A 12,174-nucleotide genomic window follows, 5' to 3' on the forward strand; every position below is an offset into this window, starting at 1 on the left:
GGGGGAATGGGATAGGTGGTTTTCAGAGGGGAAACCTAGAAGGGGGATAACATCTGAAATGTAAATAAATAAAATAACCAATTAAAAATAAAGTCTCAGTACGGAGTCCTGGCTTTCCTAGAATTCATTATGTACACCAGGTTGGTCATGAACTCATAAAAAACTCACTTGCCTCTGCCTCCTAGGTGTTGAAATTATGGGGTTCCCCTGAGTCCACCTTCTACAATTCCTTCTGTCAAGCTATAGAGGTCTACAACCTAGCAAACCTGGGTTCAGCCTAGGCAACTGAGAGTTGCCTCAAAACATAAATATAACACACACACATGTATAAGCAAATCTAATGAAGGAAACTAGCTAGCTGAACTCTGTAAGATCTGGACTACAGCTCAGTGGTAGAGTACCCGCCTCACAAATGCAAGGCGTTCCTTAGGTTTAATCCCTAACACTAGGGGGGTGGAGGCGGGAGGATAACAAGCTACATATAACAGCATGTTCTTTGTTGAAAATGGTTAGAGAATTGAGTTATTTGGAGAAAAAAAAATCAAGATAACTACAGTTTTTTCTTTACTACAAAACATTTTCAGTCAGAACCCTTTGATTATAATGGATGCTCAACTATAAAATATAATTTATGCCAGGCAGTGGCAGTGCAAAGGCTTAAACTCTGTGAGTTTAAGGTTAGCCTGGTCTACAAAGCTAGTGTAGTTCTAAGACAACCAGATCTACACAAAGAAACCCTGTCTCGAAAAAAAAAACCAACCAAATGAAACCTATTATTATATATACAAACCTATTTTATATATACATATATATATATCTGAATAAGAAATAAAATGCAAGTAAGATAATCTTCCATGTTATTTCTAAAATAGTTATTATAGCATGTGTTTATGTGACTATATCCATATTTCTCCTCTATTAACAGTGTCACCTAAGACCACTGAAAAACACAAGGTATTGACATTATGATTCATTAACAGTAGCAAATTCCAGTTATGAAACAGTAATGAAGATAATTTTATGGTTGGGGGATCACTACATCATGACAAATTGTAATATGGGTCACAGTAATAGGAAGGTTGAGAACCACTAGTCTATATGATGTGTGTGAGTGCATGTGCCACAATATGTGTATGGAGGTCAGAGGCCAATTTTTGGTTTATTTTACTTCCATCTAAACATGGGTTCCAGGAACAAACTCAGGTTGCCAGGGCAGCAAGTGCCTCTACCTGCTGATATCTTTTGCCAGTCCATCTTCCATGTTCTTTTTTTTTTTTTTTTTTTTTTTTTTTTTTAAGATTTTATTTTTGAGTACACTATAGCCATCCACAGACATACCAGAAGAGGGCATCAGATCCCATCACAGATGGTTGTGAGTCACCACGTGGTTGCTGGGGATTGAGCTCAGGACCTCTGGAAGATCAAGTGGTGGTGCATTTAACCACTGAGTCATCTCTCCAGCCCCATCTTCCATGTTCTTAATACAAATATAAAACAATGTCTTCTGATCAATTTTAATATGATCTTTTAGGGATGTAGATAAAATCAAAGTCAAATGCTTACCTATACAATTTAACTTATTTTACTGCCCACATATACTTAATACATTATAACCTTTTCCATTCCTGAAGTATGTATTTATGATTTCCACAAGTAATCACAACTGCACAATTAAATATTATTTATAACACCCTCATAGAAGGGGGAGGGAGGATGGGATAGGGGATTTATGGACGAGAAGCTGGGAAAGGGGATAACATTTGAAATGTAAATTTTAAAAGTCCAATTAAAAAAATAAAAAGTAAAATAAAATATAAATTTTAAAAATCCAGTAAAAGGAAAAAAATAGTATTACAGAGGGAGTGGAACGTAAGACAGTGTTAGTCCTTCTCTTGGTTTTCTTGTCATCTCTCCTCCTCCACCACAACCACCATTGCACACCGATTTTTTGAGATGAGTCTTCATCCATCTCTAGGTAGGTAGCCTGGCTGGTCTATAATTCCATATGTAAACTAGATTGGCTACAAGACTGAGGTGATCCTCCTGTCTCTGCCTCTAAGTTCTAGAATTAATTATAAAAAGCCTGATATAGTGGCAGTCACCTGTAACCTCGGTGCTAGAGAAGCAAAGACAAGTGGTAGATCCCTGGAGCTGCTAGCTAGCCAGCAAAGCCTACTCTAAACATCAGATCCCAGTAAGACACCCTGTCTCAAAAGGCAAGGGGGAGAGACAGCTCAGTGGTTTAAAAACATAAACAAACAAACAAATTGCCTGATTACCTGAGTTTGATCCCAGAGTTCCACATGACTACCCACCCACATACTCACAATGGCATGTGCATGCAAGCATGTACACACAAAATATATACATGTTATTAAAAAAAAAAACTAAGAACTAGGCTACAGCTCAAAAGGAAGAATGAAACTTGAGGTGGTCTGGCTACACTCGCACATCTACATGCACTCTATGCACATGTACTTACATACACCTATAAATAAAATGTAAAAATAGTTAATAGCCTTAGCTGAGGTGGCTGTAATCCTAGATATTGGGAGGCTAACGAATTCATTGTCATGAATTCGAGACCATATTTATTCAACATAGTTTCAGGCTAATCAGGACTGTGTAGCAAAACCCTGTCTTAAAAACAAAACAGAACAGCTAAGATTCCTAGCAGTGGGGGATATGGTTCCTGAAGTGGCCACTTCCTGTATCCAGGCAGGATTCCCAGTGAAAGGATAAAGACAGTAACCTACCCACAAACCCTCTGACCCAAAATGTGTCTTGCCTACAAGGTATGCAGAGAAAAAGAGCAGAGTCTGAGGGACAGCCCCAACAATGACTGCCCCAAATTGAGACCCATTCTACCGGCAAGAACCAACTCGACACTATTAATGAAACTCTTGCATACTGAAATGCTTGTATAATGAAATGTTTGCATATAGGAACCTAGCATAACTGTCCTCTGAGAGGTCCCATCAACAGTCAATGGAAAGAGATGCAGAGACTCACATCCAAATAGTAGATGGGGCTTGAGGAGTTGAGGAAAAGACTAAAGGACCCAAAGAGGACAGAATCTACAGGAAAACCAACAAAGTCAACTAAACTGGACCCTTGGAAGCTCCCAGAGACCGAGTCACCAACCATCGAACAAGCACAGGCTGGACCTAAGCACATGTATAACATATGAGCAGCTTGGTCTTCATGCAGGTGCCCCAAACAACTGGAGCAGGGGCTATCCCTGAGCCTGCTGCCTACATGTCTACCTGTAGACCTCACACCCCAAACAGACAGCCTTGTCTGGTCTCAGTATGTGCCTAGTCCGCAGCAACTGGATGTTCAGGGTGGGATGGGAGGTGGGAAAGGGTTGACACCCAGAGGAGGGCTTCCCCTTCTTAGGGGAGTGAGGGAGTATTACATAAGGGGTACTAGGAGAGGAAGGGCTGATGTTGGGTTGTAAAGTAAATACATTTAATGTAATTTAAAAAACAACAAAAAGCAGAACAAAGCCTTTAATCCTAGCACTCGGGAGGCAGAGGCAGGAGGGCTTCTGGGAGCACAATACTAGTCTGGTCTATACAGCAAGCTCCAGATCATCCATATAATATATATGGATGGAGGGGAGCTGGAGAGGTGGCTCAGCAGTTAAGAACATTGGCTGCTCTTCCAAATGACTGAAGTTCAAATCCAAGCACCCACATGGCAAGTCACAACTGTCTATAATTCCAGTTCCCGGGGATCTGACACCCTTATACAGATATATGTGGAGGCAGAACACCAATGAAAATACATTTTTTTAAAAATTTAAAATATATTAAAAATCTCAAAACAAAATATTAAAATATTTTTAAAATTAAACTGAAGATGTAGATTGATCAGGGATGAAAGAACCAGGAATCTTACTGTGTCATCAATATGCGAAATAAACAAAGAATCTTGGAAATTAATATTGCTCCTCTTTCTAAGTAAGACCTGCAAAATCTTAGCCCTTTGAGGCCTCCAATTCTAAAGCACAGGTAGCCTGTGCTAAATGAACAACTTTTCTCCTGTGATCAGTCAACCCAATCTATGCTTCCTACTATCACCATATCTTATTGACAAATATCCAATACTCATTATACTTCTATGCTTCTGAATTACCTCTGTCCTTTTCCTCATGATATTTTTAGTGTTCTCTTCCAAACAGTTTTATTGAGGACTCTAGAACTACTTTTATAAATTAAAATAACAAACACAAAAGTACATTCTCCCATTACATACACAAACTATCTCTTCACATAATACTTATCTCTCTAGCTTAATTAATTCTTGCTTCTCCTAAAGGAAAATACCAAATCTTCAAAGTGGATCTTGCTTGCTTTTCCATGGTCTATAACTCAAACTTTCCCCCCTCCATTATGATTTTCAACATTGTCACTGCACCACTGAAGACCAAAACAAAGTCTTCCTTTGAGATATTATCTTCTAACTAGTTGAGTCATGTCTCTGCCATCTACTAAATTTAAATTGTTTTCTGTCATCCTAACTTCCTATCCCTTCTAAATTCCTTCACTGTCAATATCCAAATGTATGACGTACCTAAAACTGAAGAACCAGAAAGTTTGAACATTCCCTGATTGTTTGAGCACTCTCTGTTGCTCCACCTTCTGAACTGCAGTCCCTAAATGACCACATCCCTCTATGTTCTGGTTTCGCTCCCTTTTCGTTGTCTGCAGTTTGAGTCTGTATTAAGAACCTGAAGATCTGGACTTCTATTGACTCAGTGAGCATCTATCGAGGCCCTGGATTCCAGGAGGAGCACTACAAAATGAAACAAACTGGAGTCTGGAGTTCGGTTCCTAGCACCTATGTCAGGTGGCTTACCTGTGACACCAGCTCCAGATAAGATTTCTTCTTCTGACCTCTGCACACATGCATAGTGTGAGTTTGAGCACAACAATCACACAAATAAATAAAAAGAAATTCTTTCTTTTAAAAAGAACTTGCAGAGTCCTTTCTTATCAACTCCTTCTTGGTTACCTTTAATTCTTACAATGAGGCTACTCCATTCATCCACTTTTGAAGCATTCTAGACATTTTGCCCTTCTATCTCTCCACATTACATGGCAGGCAAAAATCCCAATTCTCAAAAACTTAGCTTGTAAATTTTTATGGCAAGTATAAAATTATCAAAATTGCCCAGTAATGCCACACATTCATAGTCTCCAATTTAGCTAGTCCCTGGCACTTCCAGGCAACCCAAATTTCTCATTATCTGGCTTCTACACTATTCGCTACCTTGTAATTAATTCTCTCTTCTTGGGTTCTCAAAAGAACTTACCTGGCTTTGCATTTTACTTTCTAACTCAGTGTCTCACTGGTTTAACTCATGGACTTCTTCCCATTCTGTTGTGTGTGTGATAGGGTTTCTGTTGGCATCCCTTCTAGGCTCTGCCCCACAGTTGTTAGGCAACAGCCAGGTAGGCCTGGTTTACTATAAAGGTGGCTGTTTGCCCCCTCCTCACTCTCTTACTCTCTGCCCCTTCACTCTCTGCCCCTTCTTTCTCTGACCCTTTCTCCCCTTCCATCTCCCCCTCTCTTTTCACATGTTCCTGGCCAGCTTCTAGTCTTTTCTGTCTGTCTCCACTCCCTTCCCAACTCATGTCCTAAATAAACTCTATTCTATACTAAACCTGTTGCATGGCTGGTACCTCAGAGGAAAGGGATACCTCAGCATGGGCCTGCCAAGGAAACCTTCTCACCTCAACATACCTGGCTCTACAATACATACCCTGGCCTCTTTCTTTTTTATACAACAGTATCACCATGCATATAGCTCTAGTTGACCTGAAACTTACACAGACTGGGCTGGCCTCAAGTTCAGAGATTCACCTGCCTCTGCCTCCAGAGTGGTACAATTAAAGATGTATGCCAGCATATTCAACTTTTACTTATCTGTTTAATATAGCCCAGGTTGGCCAAGGGTGACACTGAACTCCTGATGCTCTAGCCTCCACCTTCCAATGTTGCAATCATAGATGTGTAGCACCTTGCCTGGTTTATACAGTGCTGGAGACCTAGCATGACTTTGTGAGTGAGTGCTAAGCAAGCATTTTATCAATTAAGCTACAGTCCCAACCCGCTTTTTTCTCTTGAACCTTAAATGTCAGTGGTGGTCTTATGGGTCCTGTCTTTGAGCCTCCTCTCATACTACTCTGAATTAGTAATCTTACTCAACATGATAGCTTCTAGTATATAAATAGTCCATGCTAGCCATCAACTTGAAATTCTAGTGCTTTAGGCTCCTAAGTGCTGCTAAGATCACAAATATGCACTAGCACCTATATTTTGCAGACTTCTAAATAGAAAGCTTCGGTTCAGATCCCATCCTTGTACTCCAGATCCACATTAAACTATAAACTATCCAACGTTATAGCCTATAGATTTTGTAAACTTGCCAAAATGCAGTGTTTTTCCATCCAAACCATCACCAAAACAGTTATCAAATTAATCTGCAAATTATCGTAGACATGACTTCTTCCTCACCCTACATGGAAAACAGGTCTCTTTAGTCGCCAGAGGCATCGAATAAAGACTTCCTCCCCTCCTCATGCCCAACTACTACAATCTTTCCCATTTTGCCCATTACAAGTATTCTTTGTGAGCATGTGTCTAGGCCGGAGGACAAACCTGGCTGTCATGATTTTTTTTTTTTTTTTTTTTTTTTTTTTGGGATGGGATCTTTCAGTGGCTTGGGACCCACCAAGTAGGCTAGGTTATGCTGACAGACAGGAGAGATCTGAAGGCCTGCTTGTCTCAACCTCCCCAGTACTGGATTTACTAGCAGGTACTGCCACAACCAGCTCTTTTTATTTGGGTTCTGGAGGCAGAATTCAGGTCCTGGAGCATTCTACTTACTGAGCCGCTTGCCCAAACCTACAGAATACTCTTCCTAAAACTCAAACATCAAGACTGTATTTCAGATTGGCTTTCCTTTTCAAATTATTTTTTAATTTAAACTTATTTTATATGTACGAGTGTTCATCTGTCTGTGTATACATGTGTGCCTGGTGTCCTCAGAAGTCAGAACAGGGCATCCAATCACCTGGAATTAGAGTTATGAAAGTATTCTTTGTGGGAATATGCCCTCCCATACCCTAGGATAATAGGACTTCATGAATGAACCGTCACACCCAGTTATGAGCTACCATGTAGGTGCTGGAAACTAAATCCAGATCCTCTGTAAGAGCAGGAAGGTCTCTTAACCACAGCTTCTTTTAATACAGTATAAAGGTCCCTCGCGACCAAATACATACCCTGTATTTTACCCTCATCTTTTACCACTACCTTATATTCTGAACATATTCTGTTGTGGACACTAGCTTTCTTATTTAAAACTCTGCATGGTAGTATAGAGAGCAGTGCTCAGGAGGCAGAGGTAGGTAGATTTCTATGAGTTTGAGGCAGTCTGGTCTACATAGCAAGATTCAAGCCAGCCAAGCTACATAGTGACAATGTGTTCAATAGATGACAGATGGATATACAGATGAATGGGTGTGGATGGATCAATTGGGCTGATTTACGTTGTATGTCATATTGTTGTGGATATATAACCTCATCTTATGTTAGGGAGTTGAGATAAGGTCTCACTCATACTGCAGCTCAGACTCATCTGGAACTCACTATAACCATGCTGAACTTAAACTTCCACAATCCCCTTAGCCTTCCCACACCCTAGGATAACAGGACTTCATGAATGAATGGTCACACCCAGTTACCCCTTGTCTTTAAATATCATTTAATGTTTTACTCTTGGAAACTTTTATGATATTCCCAGCCTACATTAACAGTATTCTTTATTTCTGGACCAAATAACATAGGACATGACGCATACTTATGTTATAGCACGTACCAAATACATCGTTAAATGCCTTCCTTTTTTTTTTTAAGATTTATTAATTTTATTTATGAATACATTATAGCTGTTTTCAGCCACACCAGAAGAGGGCATCAGATCCCATTACAGATGTGAGCCATCATGTGGTTGCTGAGAATTGAACTCAGGACCTCCACAAGAGCAGCCAGTACTCTTAACCACTAAGCCATCTCTCCAGCCCCATGCCTGTCTTCCTTATCAGCTTATGAGTACCTTGAAAGTAAAGGGGCTAAGTCTTTCTTCTCTACATATCAAATGATATATAATATAGTTTATTCAATTATTACTATGTAATAGTTTCTAAAATACTTACAAATCTTAAGACCAATTTATGTAGCAATGACAATGTATTTATGATTTAGTCTGTAAAATACTTTCTAATATACAGTCTCATGTAATTTTCAGAGATGTCTTGTGTGATCATACAGATATCATCTCCATTTCATCAATGAGGTAATAGATTCAGAGATGTTAATTATCTTCTTAAAATGCAGAGCCATGGTTCAAACTAGATCTAAATGATCTCCAGTATCACGTCTTTATACTAACACAATGACAAACTTCATTTGCTCTAAGGGGTCATCCAAAGGCTCCTCAGCTGTATACCTGTCATGCCAGTACTTAGGAGGACCAAGAATTCACGGCCAGTCTGAGCACAGTAAGAGTCTGTCTCAAAAAAAAAAAGAAAGAAAAGAAATCTATCTCAAAAACCATAAACCAAACCAAATCAAACCAAACCACATAGACTTTTCACCAGTCTAATATAGATCTATGGAGTAGCCAGCCATAGATCCTAAGTAACCTAAGGAAAGATTCAAGAAATAAAAATTGTGGTTATTAAATAATAAGTATCCATCCTCAAATTTTATTTTCTTTATTGCTATTTTTGTTATGGTATCACGATTGCCCATCACTCAGATTAATTTAAAAAAAATGTGGATTTTTTAACCCTTTCTGGATTTTAGGTTTTTTAAAAGGCTTATTATTTTTATATCTTTAAGTTTATTTTTTAGATTATAGATATAGGAGTGTTTTACCTTCATGTATGTATGTGTGCTGTATACATGCCTGGTGCCAATGGAGGTCAGAAAAGGGTATCAAGATTCCTGGAACTGGAGTTATAAATGGTTGTTAACCACAAGGTTGGTGCTGGGAGCTGAGTCTTCTCCAAAAGCAACAAATAACAAGTGTTCTTAACCACCGAGTCCTCTCTCTAGCCATATTTTTATTTTATACAAGTAAGTGTGATCCTGAGTATGTATACTGTACCACATGTGTATAGCAGATGCCCTTGGAGGCCAGAAGAGGGCATCACAATCACCAAAACTGGAGTTACAGGTGGTGTTAAGCCATCAGATGTGGGAGCAGGGAAAGGAACTCAGTTTCTTTGCAAGATAATTGAGTTGCTTCTACAGTGATTCCAAGTCTTTTTGATTGATATTCAAATGCTTGCAGTTTTTTTTAACATCTTCATTACTGAATTTCCTTTTAACTGCACTGTGTCAACATTACTTCAATTCTTATCATCTAATTTCTATTAGAAAACTTGAATTCTACTATTCATCTTCAATAAAACAAATCACAGCTAATTTCCAGGCTCAAAATTTTAGGTAGTTTTATTTTTGTTTAAGTTTTCCTTGTTTAGTCTCTCCTATTTAGTTCAGGCTGAGACAGAACTTAATAGCATTCCTGTGTCTCCCCTAAATGCTGGGATTGAATGTGTACACTATATGACTGGAAATAGTTTCATACTGAATAAAAGGAAAAACCAGTTCTCTCCTTTCACCATGGGTTCTGGACTCAAACTTGGGCCACCAGGCTTATACAGACGTGTTTTTACCTCACAGGCACTTCACTGAGTGAGGTATTTTTTAGAATGCTAAATCTTAAGGTCTTTTTCCAATGAAGTTTTTCCAAGACTGACCATTTTTTTTTTTTTTTTTTTTTGACTTTTTGTTTTGATTTTTTACCATTTTATTTAATCTGTGAGTACACTGTCGCTGTCTTTTCCCCATTACAGATGGTTGTGAGCCACCATTGCACTCACATGACCTCTGGAAGAGCAGTCGGGTGCTCTTAACCGCTGAGCCATCTCTCCAGCCCCAAGACTGACCATTTTCAATCTTTTACAAGTAATTCCAATCTGTACTTCCACTAACTGATCAATTGAATCTCCTTAAAGCAAATTTAGTCTTACTATCCCTCAGACAGTGCTGTTGATCTGTTTCACTCCCATCCCCATCATGTATCCAATATGTGCTTACCTCCTACTATTATTAAGCATAATCAGACACATTTTTTCCTTTCCCTTAATTGATGTTTTGGCCATCCCTCTCTTGAACTACTCTAACATAACTAAACCAAAGTAAAGCTTCTGCCTCCTTTAATAATTAATTTTGTTTCATAAAATTTCATCAGTTAGCTTTCAAAATAGTAATGGATCACTATTCTACTTTAAAATAATCAAAAACAGTGATTCAGAACAAGCCACATGCCTGGCTAGGCACTATGCTACACACTTTATATGCATTATTCTCAGTAATATCCCACAAACTCTATCAAAAAGACTGTATTAACTCTAGCTTTCATGAGGACACTAAGACTGAGAATGTTAAGAACTTGTCTACCTGAGGTTTATTTATTCAGTGGCACAGCTGGTTTTCAAAGCCAGAAAGTCTAATTCTATCTATGGCTTGCAGTCTTAATCATCCACAGGCTAACCTGCTAGAGCAAGCCACAACTTCAGCTTTTTAACTTGGAACACAAAAGGTCCCTTTTCAACTTCATCTGCCACTCCTTGCCAAGCACCTTATATACTAACTACCATTTCAAACTACGTACCTTTCTGTTTCTCTATTCCAATTGTACTCATCTTTCAAGGGGTACCTTTAAACATTATTCTCAGTGACACTTTCTTTTTAAATTGAGATTGTCATTTCCCTTATCACTCTAATAGCACTTTGTTTCTAACTAGTTTTTATTCAGTGTCACCACCATACTTCCCATGTTAAGATTGTATTCTACTTACCTTTTATTTTTAAAGTCTCATGTATTAGTTAAGACTGTATCTTCTATTTTAAAACACTCTGATGTATCACAGGCTGACTTCAAACAAGATATCCTTGCACTTCTGATACTTCTGATTCAACTTCCTAAATACTAAGATGTATCATTATATCTGGTTTATGTGGTACTACAGATTAACTCAGGGCTTCTTGCATGCTAGGCAAGCATAATACCAAATAAGTTACACACTCCAATTCCTACTAAAATCCCTGGTACGAAGCATGTACCCAATAAATGTTGCACATGTAAAGAACCCTACCTTCTTATTTCAATCCTATCTATTCTTCATGGCTTCTTTTCCCTTAAAAAAAGCTCTTAGTAATATATATCTATCTCCCACTTTAAAAAAGGGTGTGGTAGCACTTACTTTTAATCCTAGCACTAGGGAGGCAAAAGGCAGGCAGACGATTTGGGTTCAAGGCTAACCTGGTCATTGAAGGCCACATAGTGAACCCGTCTTTAAAAAAAGAGCCCTGCCAGACCAGACATTACTACATCCTTTGAACTGAGACAACTTCCTACTTCTGCAATAACCACAATCACAACCACATTCATATTCAATGAAATCTGTTAACTTTTCATGAGTACTTAGTTTCCTAAGGATCAAGACTTTACTTCTACCCCACTGTCTCCCTACAAGGTTAAGAAACATACAGCAGGAATTTAATAGTTACTATTTTAGGGGTTGGGGATTTAGCTCAGTGGTAGAGCGCTTGCCTAGCAAGCACAAGGCCCTGGGTTCAGTCCCCAGCTCCGAAAAAAAAGAAAAGAAAAAAAATTAGTTACTATTTTATAACTTTTTCTGTTTATTTGTGGGTTTTGTTTTTTTGGGTTTTTTTTTTTTTTTTTTTTTTTTTTTTTTGACAGGGTTTCTCTGTGTTGTCATGGCTACCCTGGAACTCACTCTGTAGACCAGGCTGGTCTCAAACTCAAGAGATCCACCTTGCCTCTGCCTTCCAAATGTTGAGGTCAAAGGCCTGCTCCACCATTGTCCTATTACTATTTTATAACTTTCATATCCTAAAATAAATTTTATGTACAAAGACAATCAGTTCAACCATTTTACCTCTGAATATAAATTAACATTTTTATGATGAAATGAAGTCATATGATTGACACTAAAACATACCTCATTTAAAACTTCAAAGTTCTTTTCAACAAATTTCCCCTTACAATTTTGCTTAATCATTCAA

The 12,174-nt window shown here is 38.4% G+C and overlaps 1 protein-coding gene across 2 annotated transcripts in view; it reads right to left on the reverse strand.

The window, feature by feature from the left end:
* The window catches only part of Ppp3cb (protein phosphatase 3 catalytic subunit beta), a 44,891-nt gene that overhangs the window by 28,140 nt on the left and 4,577 nt on the right, over nucleotides 1-12,174 (reverse strand). The gene's annotated exons all lie outside the window — the stretch shown is intronic.

This window comes from Rattus rattus, chromosome 12 (assembly GCF_011064425.1).
Source record: "Rattus rattus isolate New Zealand chromosome 12, Rrattus_CSIRO_v1, whole genome shotgun sequence".
Classification (NCBI taxonomy): Eukaryota; Metazoa; Chordata; class Mammalia; order Rodentia; family Muridae; genus Rattus; species Rattus rattus.